The 9,305-nt window shown below is 47.3% G+C and overlaps 1 long non-coding RNA gene across 1 annotated transcript; it reads right to left on the minus strand.

Moving 5' to 3' along the window:
• Positions 1-648: 648 nt before the first annotated feature.
• Positions 649-6,967, minus strand: LOC142853897 (uncharacterized). The gene is made up of 3 exons (XR_012911282.1): positions 6,903-6,967; positions 5,592-5,677; positions 649-728 (listed from the first exon to the last, which is right to left on the minus strand). It is a non-coding gene; the product is annotated as an uncharacterized LOC142853897 (long non-coding RNA).
• Between the last annotated feature and the right edge of the window lie 2,338 nt (positions 6,968-9,305).

Raw genomic sequence — 9,305 nt, forward strand, 5'->3', positions numbered from 1 at the left:
CTGTCATCCAATTATGATGACCATTGCCCCTGGAAAACAGAGCAACTGTGGCTACCCACCTGAGACTCTCAGAAGGCTGGGTCCGTCAACACTCCCTCTTGGAGGGATGGGAGGGCACACGATGCCCACAAAATGTGGTGGTTTGAGTAAGAATGGCTCCCACAGGCCCATGTGTTTAAATACTTAGTCATCAGCTGGGAGACTGTTTGGGAAAGATTAGATGTGGTCTTGTAGTAGGCGTGTCACCGGGAATGGGCTTTGAGGTTTCTAAAGTCCACTCTAGGCCCAGTGTCTCTCTTTCTCTCTTTCTGCCTGCCTACAGCACAGAATGTAGCTCTCAGCTACTTCTCCGGTGCCATGTCTGTGACGCCATGCTCCCTGTCATTATGATAATGGGTTATCATAGTGAAACTGGCTAAGCAAGCTCCTGATTAAATGCCTTCTTTTGTCACTGTGGTCATGGTGTCTCTTCCCAGCAGCACAACAGTGACGGAGACACCACGCCCCTCCAGTGGTTGGTGTGAGCAGAGTACTTCTTTGATGGTGTAGCTTTACATAGGTTTGTTACGCCATTATGTAATCCCCCACTAATTCTTCCATAAGTATCCCCAGTTCAGTTCATTGGTTCATGCAGCTAGACTTGGCTGCAAGTGTTTTTTGGCTTCCTGTCTGGCATCTTCACATCTCCCCAGGAAAGGTCATGACGCATTTAACATCCAAACAGGGGCCTGACAGAAACAAAGAGAATGAATCAGAGCCCAATATCTACAGGCAACTGAAGCAGCGGCAGCAACTATACCCGCTGAAGAAGGACACAGTGTATGTACTCAGGCACTTCCTTCTGCTCCCCCAATACACTGTCCAGTCCCCCCAGTGTATTGGATGGTGTCATTCAAATTCTGAGTGGGTCTTACCAACCCAACGTGCTGATCCACATGCTATGTTTCCCAATAAATAACACAAACATGCCCACAAATATGCTTTGCCAGTTTTCTAGATGTAATTCAATGCAGTCAATAACCAAAATTAACTAAAATACTATATATTATAGAATCAGAACATCACATAGTACATAAATACGACATTTATACTACAAAATCTCTAGAGAGGAATTCTGGGTAAGACTATGTTAAATGTCGTCTCCATGCAACGCAATGAAGATGAACCAGGGAAAGGAGTAGACACTACTCCAGAAAGGGATGGGAAGAGCTCTCAAAATCCCAAAGGGGCGGTAGGACAGCTGATAAGCGTGGGTAAACAGAAGGGGCAGCGCAGCAGAGAGAAGTAAACCGTGCCAAGCACAGCTCCAACTGTGTGGCTGCCCAGCAGGGAGAGGGGCCACAGTCTCACTCAAGAGATAAGCCAGGCCGCCTCAGTGAAGAGTCGGGCGGTCCTACCCACAGGACAAGCCCCTGGTTCTCTAGGCCTCAGCTCCAGTTGTGGTTTTGGTGAGACAGTGACTCCACTTGTGGGATGCATCAGCAGAGAAGGAATTCCATTTTGTCACCGCCCTGGTCTTAGCGGGCTGTGGCCAGATGCCATCTAAGAGGGAACCGATTGTTTAAAACTGATCTACTCTGGAGCCCTGAGATCCGTGAACAATCCTAAGTCAGCAAGCCGCAAGCCTACCCTCCGTAGCCCTGAGAGAGATGGAGAGATGTGCATTGGGGGAGTGGTCAGGGACAGCATCAGGACCGGATGTTGGCAAGCCAAACAGAGCAGGCAGTGTGAAGTGAGGCTCAGGCAGAGAAGGGCACAGAGGGAGGTAGCCCCACGCTCGATGATCAGAGGCAAACCCCACTAACTGATAGTTCCAAGTCTGAGGCCATTAGGTGGATCCATGGCTAAAGCCACCCATCCGCCATGAGGTTCACTGCTGTAGAGAACAGGATCTCTTGAGTTGTAGACTGCTACTCCCTGCCAGCAAAGTGATTTAATGCTCAGTGTGTCTTGAAATCATGGAGGCAGCTCTGCCTGTACATATCTCAGTGCTACATCTGCTTCCTCTATCCCAGAACACTGGGAGGACTCCGCACAGCAGTTAGAACATTAGCTACGACCGGGTGTACAAAGCAGAGAATACTGGCAGGGTGGGAGACCCTTCCCAGACTGTGATTGCAAAGACAGAGCGTGGCCAGCTGAGGCCTCTGCTATGCAAAGAAAGCAAGCTGCTAAGATGAAGACAATTCTGGCAGCCACTTGACACTGGTCCAGGGCGGGCTTAGCGCCAGCGGATGTCACAAGAAAGAAGAGAGCCCGCAGTCTGAGCTGGGGTTTATGTCATAGCTCATGTCCATTTGACAGTTTCTAATTTCTGAAAACTCAGAAAGGAGCCATGCCAACACTTCTTCTCTCTCCCTTTTGGGGGTGGGGTCCTCTTGATTTCCTTTTTTACTGCACTTGTAGCAGCTCTTAATTCTACTGTTCAAAAACATGCTCATGTTTTTATTACATCCCCCTTTTTATGTTCTCTAATTCTGTTTATTCATGTCTTTATTCTTGAATTTTCTTTCTCCTTTGTGTGTTTTTTCAATTATTATTATTATTACTAAACATTTAGTAGTATTTTGATTTTGTCTTACCATTACTGGCTATAGAAATTGTTTCTAATTTTTATTTCCCTTCTCTCATTTCTCTAATTTTGCTGAAGAACTTACATTCCTCTTGATTGTGTGTTTGATGTTTATATGTGAGGGAGATCACACATGTGGAGGTCAGAGGACAGCTTTCGGGGGTCAGTGCTTTCCCTTCACTGTGGGTCCTAGGGATTGAACTCACGTTGTTAGGCTTGCGTGAGGATCAATTTGATCCACTGTGATGACTGATCAATGTGACTACATCTGGAATCAACTGAAACTCAAGCAGCTGGATATGCCCGTGAAGGACTTTTCTTGGACCAATTGGAGGTTGTAAGAATCACCCTAAGGCTGGGCCATACCTGGGCAACTCACACAGAAGACCATGAAAGAAGGAAGAGGGACGTTTCTGCTTCTTTCCTTCTTGTCCTCACTTTTGTTGTTAATTTAATCTATCCTGTCCTGCTGTTGAGACATCTCTTCCCTGGTATTAGAGCCTGTTTCTTTGGGATTCCATTGTATACCAAAGACCAGTCTCATGGACTGAACAACTGTCAGATTCTTGGCCTTCCTGTAGGTAGACAGTAATTGTTGGACTAGCCAGACCACAGCCTGTAAGTCACTCCAACTAATTCACTTTTAACAGACATGGATTCATCCTAGCAGTTCTGTTCCTTCAGAGCCCTGGCTAATCTCGCCACTGATACTGTCATTGACTCTAGCTTCTTTAACCTTTCAGCGTGGACTGAAGACCAGTGGTTCACCAAGAGTCAAGGTCTTCAGGGCCAGATTTGGCTGCTGAGGTCTCTAGCCTCTGAGTAACTCTTGGGTTCTTAGCCTGTCCGGTGGGAAGATAGGCATTGCTCGATTACCTAGACTGTATTATGTATGCCAATCTAATAAATCCCCCACTTTGCTCACAGCTGTTTTATTGGTTTTGTGCCTCTGGAGAGCCCAGGTAAAATGCTGGATGTTGAATTCAGAGGTTCAAGTATAAACGTGCTCTGTGAAGATACAAACAAAGAGATGAATGAAGTGAGAAAATCAATCCAGGACCTGGAAAGGGAAGCCAGTAATATACATGTGGAAGTCAGGGATGAGGATCAGGAATGTAGGTGAGAAAGTGTCCTCTCTGGTGCAAGGATAGGCAGTGTCCTCACTGGTTGCAGGGTTATACAGTATCCCCCACTGGCTGCAGGGTTATACATGCCCTCACTGGTTGCAGGGTTATACAGTATCCCCCACTGGCTGCAGGGTTATACATGCCCTCACTGGTTGCAGGGTTATACAGTATCCTCACTGACTGCAGGGTAGGCAGTGTCCCCACTGGCTGCAAGGGTGTACAGTGCCAGGGTAGGCACTGACTTTCACTGGTTGCAGGGTTATGCATTGACCCCGGCTAGGTCTGCTTCAAAACACCTTTCTTCCCTGTTAATCTAAGTCCTCTCCCAGATTTTCCCGTCAGGGAATAACAGAGATCCACTTGTCCTTGGAACAGAGTGCCTCTGGATTGTGGATTAAGTCTCTGATACATAGAAACATCTTGTCAGAAGTAGAAGAAAATGGCACCAACCTACAGAGATGAGGGATGAAGGCAGACAGGGTCTGACATGGGTAATATCTGGATTAAGCAGCCCCTGAGCATGCCTGTGAGTGGTTACCCATGGGCTGAGGGCCTGAAGCGAACATAAAAGAGACCGTGAGTGGAGTGTGGGCATCTGTGCCTCACTGCTCCCTGGCTGTGGGCACCATGTGACCCAGCATCACAAGCCCTTGCCTCTATGACCTCCTCAACATGATAGACTATTCCATTAACTGTGAGCTGAAACAAACCCCTTCTCCATTCAGTTGCCTCTTGTCAGCTCTTTAGTCAGAGCAAGGGGGACATTGCCTAATACACCATCCACTCTGGAAGCTTCTCAAAGGCCAACTCAGCAGTTCCTCCTTGCTGCTCTGGCATCTTCTCTGTAGTTTCTCTGTCTCTTGTGTGGGGTCAGTTCTGGATATTTGTAATCAAAAGATCTCAAGCTAACACCCATTCTTTGAGCTCTTCGTGTACACCAGGACCTCTTTACATGCTTGTTAAAACACCCTGTGCTCTTGCTGCACGTTGCTCTCCGGATCTATTTCATGCCTGTCTCTTCGCCATGATACTGACTGTGTTTCTACTGTCCACTGACTTTTTAACCGAGCACACAGAGTACTGTTTTACATATAGCAAGCCCTCAAACACTTGGCAGACTAATAAATAAACAACTTTCTGGCTAATTAGGTATGAAGTAGGGAAGGAAGGGAACAGATTTTCTGGCTTTGTCTGGAGGGCAGGCATGGTATCACAGACTTAAACTGAGAACACATGAGGAAGAGCCTGGGTAGGATTTGGAAGAACACGAGCTAGGTTTTGGACAAGAATTTGGGCTCACACGGCACATTCACCAGGGCTTTGTAGCCAGCAGCAGGCTTGTCTCAGCAGCAGGCTTGTCTATGCTTAGTTTAGCAGACAGACAAGGTTGGAGATCTGATTAGGGACGTGTTAGCAAGGCGTGTCAGAAGCCTGGGGGGAATGACGCCCTACGTGAGTTTACAGTTCAGAAGAGAACCGGTAACTGAAAAGGGACTCCAAGGAAACCCCCCTCAGTTGTTCTAGATCTGGAGCTGAATCCTGGCTCCCAGAGTTTGCCTCTTTTCTATCTTCCTACAGGGCCAGGAGAATCACTAGCCACCAAGTCTATTCTTGAGTTTCGGAGAGCCTTAGGGGGAGATGGTGTGAACTGAGCCCAGCACATTGACCTTTGGGCAAACAAGGCCCTCCAGAGCAGGGTAGAGTTTCACCTCCACACGGCCCCTGACTCTGTTGTCCATCCAGGGGCTGTCTTAAGGCATGTAATATGTACCAGGAGCCTCAGAAGCATGTCTATATGTAGGTAAGGTTAATATTTAGCTTTCTTGGCTATAAAGTATTATTGTGCCCACTTTATAAACAGATCAGAAACTTGGGATGGTCACACAACTTACCGTGGATCGGACATTTGGCGACTGTCCTGCCAGAACTGGACACCTTCGTGTCTGCAGACAGGTTTTCTTTTCATCTGTCTTATGCCCTATGGAGAGGAGGGGGTGGATTTAACTATTGCTCCGAGGGCAGGCAGCAGCCTGAACAGTAACTGTTTGCCAGTCCTCGCCAAGCCTCCTCACAGGCAATTGAGGTCAAGCTGCAAAGCCACCTGGTGTGGGAGTCTTTCTCTGGAGTGCCACCAGCTGCATCTGTGTGACAAGTTCCAGTAACTCCTGCTCCAGAGCAGGTGCCGGCTGGGCCGGTCATCACCATAGCTTCCCCTGCTTCTCTTTGCCCACTCCCAGAGAACCATGGGAATTAGGGATCCAGCACTAGGTACTGAAATGCACTTAGCCCTCTCTCTCTCTCTCTCTCTCTCTCTCTCTCTCTCTCTCTCTCTCTCTCTCTTTCCTCCCCCTCCTCCTCTTTGTTTTCCTCTCTCCTCCTGTTTCTCCCCAATTCCTCCTCTTCCTCTATGGTTCAGGCTCTTACCACGCAGTCCAGGCTACTCTTGAGCTCGCTATGTGGTCCAAGTTGCCTAAAACCCACAATTCTTTTGCCTTCATCTTCCAGGTGCTGGGCTGGCAGATGTTCCCCACCATGCCCAGCCAAGATGATTAGTTCCTTAGGAGAGGTAAGTGGAAGTGTTCCTTAGGAGAGGTAAGGTTTCTAAAGGCTTAAAATCAGCAGAGATCTCCGCCCCCACCAAACTCTCTGAGAAACAAAACCAAAACTCTGGAAAATGAGCTTGGCTTCAAATACACTTTGGATGCCATTGCTGATCTACAGCCAGTCTATGAGCTTAGATCCATAAAACCTGTAACTGGGTTTCCTCTGAGTATAACCACATCTGGCGTATTTGGACACAAGCCGTCTTGAGGCAGGGGAAGGATAAAAAACAGGAGAGGAAAGGAGATTCCCATATTTTCCCTTGAGTTTTCTAAGAAAACAAAAATTATTTTCAGAAAAAGAAACACCTCACACCCTCGAGATACTGCCCCCTGCCAGCTCCTTATGGTGACACAGAAAACTGATCCCGGTCAGGATGCACCATCCAGTCCCATGCTGGGGGAAATAGAACATTACCCATCTCGTCCCCTACCCCTGGCCACGGCTAACTAGGCAAAGAGTAGCTTCACAGTTTATCAAGGGCCAGCATACCCAGAATAGCACCCTTTCCAAAAGCAAGGAGAATATGCGTCCTGGCTAAGACTCTCAATCTAAAGCTTCTAGCTAAGATGAACAGACCAATGTCTTAGCACAATTCTCACCCCCATTTTATATATTCATAATTTAGCAGATATTTCCTGGCCTTCTTCCATGCTGGCAGTCCCAGAAGACGGAAGTAGACATGTAATATGCTACAGTGTTCTCGCAGACCTCGCCGCCTGGTGGGAGCAGCTGCCCAGCAAATGACCCATTCTAGCAGAGAGAGCGGCGAGGTCAGTGATGGAGATGTGGCCCAGAGGCTGCTCCGACACTCACACTGGGTGCAGAGTGGGGACAGAGCCAGGGAAGACTTCCCGGAGGGAGGCCTCCCTGCACTGGGTTCTATTGGACGGAAGAAATAAAACCAGGCAAAGTGGAGAGAAGGCATTGTGAGCAGAGCGAGTAGCAGAGGAAAAACAAAAGCAAACGAAAGGAACGGCTCTTGGCACTTCTTCGGAGCTAGCAAAGGCCAAGTGTACCTTGAACCATGAGTAAGGACAGGCAATAGAAAAGGTGAAGTTTGAGCAGAAGGCAGCGGCTCGTGATGGAGGGATGGATTGTGCGATTTTCTTTGTAGTTAGTGATGTTTTCAGGAAAGGACAAAGCATGCTGCATTGCAGGTCTCCTGAGTCACGTGGGCTCTGCCGGACTGTTTGACTCCGTATCCGTAGCACGAAAGTAGCTGCGGTCTAAGGATAAAGCAATGACCGTGTTCCAGGAAAACTACTTGCAGAAATAGGCAGTAAACTGGGTTGGCCTGTGGGCCAGTCTGCAAATCCCCGCGGTCATTCAGTCATCCAGGAACAGGCGGGCCAGCTCATCTCCATTTGCCCAAAGCTTCTTAAACGCTTAGCTCTAAATGTCTCAAACCTTGGAGGCTCTCAAGTCCTAAGTAACCAAGGACAGTTGATTACCTCCCCTAGGAGCTTGACTAAAAAGTACAGACTCTTAACATCGCCTGCTGAGTCAATGAACCCCAGCCTGGAGCTGGGAGAGATCTGGGGGATGAACTGGCTCTCCAGGCAGGAAATCATTCCTCCGTGCCCCTACCTAGTTATCATGAGGGTGCAGTCAGTGTGGCCCTTTAAGAAAGTGAACTCAACTGGGTAATAACTCTTTATTGTTTTTATTGAGCTATAATTTTTCTCTTCTTCCCTTCCTTCCTCTCCCCTCCCCTTCTACCTTCTCCATGTTCCCAATTTACTCAGGAGATCTTGTCTTTTTCTACTTCCATGTATGTCTCTCTTAGGGTCTTCTTTGTTGTCTAGGTTTTCTGGGATTGTGATTTGTAGGTTGGTTTTTTTTTTTTTTGCTTTATGTCTAAAAGCCACTATGAGTGAATACATGTGATATTTGTCTTTCTGTGTCTGGGTTACCTCACTCAATATGATGTTTTCTAGATCCATCCATTTGCCTGCAAATTTCAAGATGCCATTAATTTTTCTGTGTAGTACTCCATTGTGTAAATATACCACATCTTCTTTACCCATTCTTTGGCCCAGTGGCATTTAAGTTGTTTCCAGATTCTGGCTATGACAAACAATGCTGCTATGAACATAGTTGAGCACATGTCCTTGTGGTATAATTGAGCATCCTTTGGGTATATACCCAATAGTGGTATTGCTGGGTCTTGAGGAAGGTTGTTTCCTAATTTTCTGAGAAATCACCATACTGATTTCCAAAGTGACTGTATCAGTTTGCACTCCCACCAGCAATGCAGGGGTGTTCCCTTTGCCCTGCATCCTCTCCAACATAAGCTGTGGATAATAACTCTTGGTATGAGGCTAGGCATTTATGCAAAAAGCTCTTTGCTAAGGAACCTCGGCACCATGAACAGAGAAAGATTCCTTGGGCAGATCACAGGAAGAGATGAACCAGATGGGGTCCTCGCGCCCTCACCTTCTTCAATGTCTAAAAGCACCACGTCCAGGTCAGTGTGCCTCCCAGAAATGAAGAAGGGAATAAATCCTGCGCCGGAGTCGCAGCTATGTGTTCCACTAAGGCACACATATAGATAACCAAGAGCAAACAGAGATAAACTTTGTGTCCCAGATACCAAGTTTTGGAAGCTGGTCACGACCGGCCCTTATCAGCAATAACCCTACAACGCCAGATCTGAAAATTTCCTTTCTCAAGCAACAGGTGTCTGAGTTCTGCTCACAAACGGCAGCTGTTTGATTGAAGCAAACAGAGTTTACTCCCCTGCTTCCCTCAACCAGTCCCTTTCCGAGTCAACTCTGCAGCCGTGGGGGAATTTTCCACTTGATTGCAAGTGGTGTTTGCTCTCGTCTGGACTGTTCCTTTCTGATGCAGGTGAGTCTTATTCCGAGAACATCAATACATGGGAACTCACATTCACAGTCTAGATAACTTGAACTGCATACAGAGCCTGAATGTTTAAAAGCGGCGTTCACTTGTATGGTACGGCTTTTTTTCTTTTTTTTTTTCTTTCTTTCTTTTTTTTT

Source organism: Microtus pennsylvanicus, chromosome 7, assembly GCF_037038515.1.
Source record: "Microtus pennsylvanicus isolate mMicPen1 chromosome 7, mMicPen1.hap1, whole genome shotgun sequence".
NCBI lineage: Eukaryota > Metazoa > Chordata > Mammalia > Rodentia > Cricetidae > Microtus > Microtus pennsylvanicus.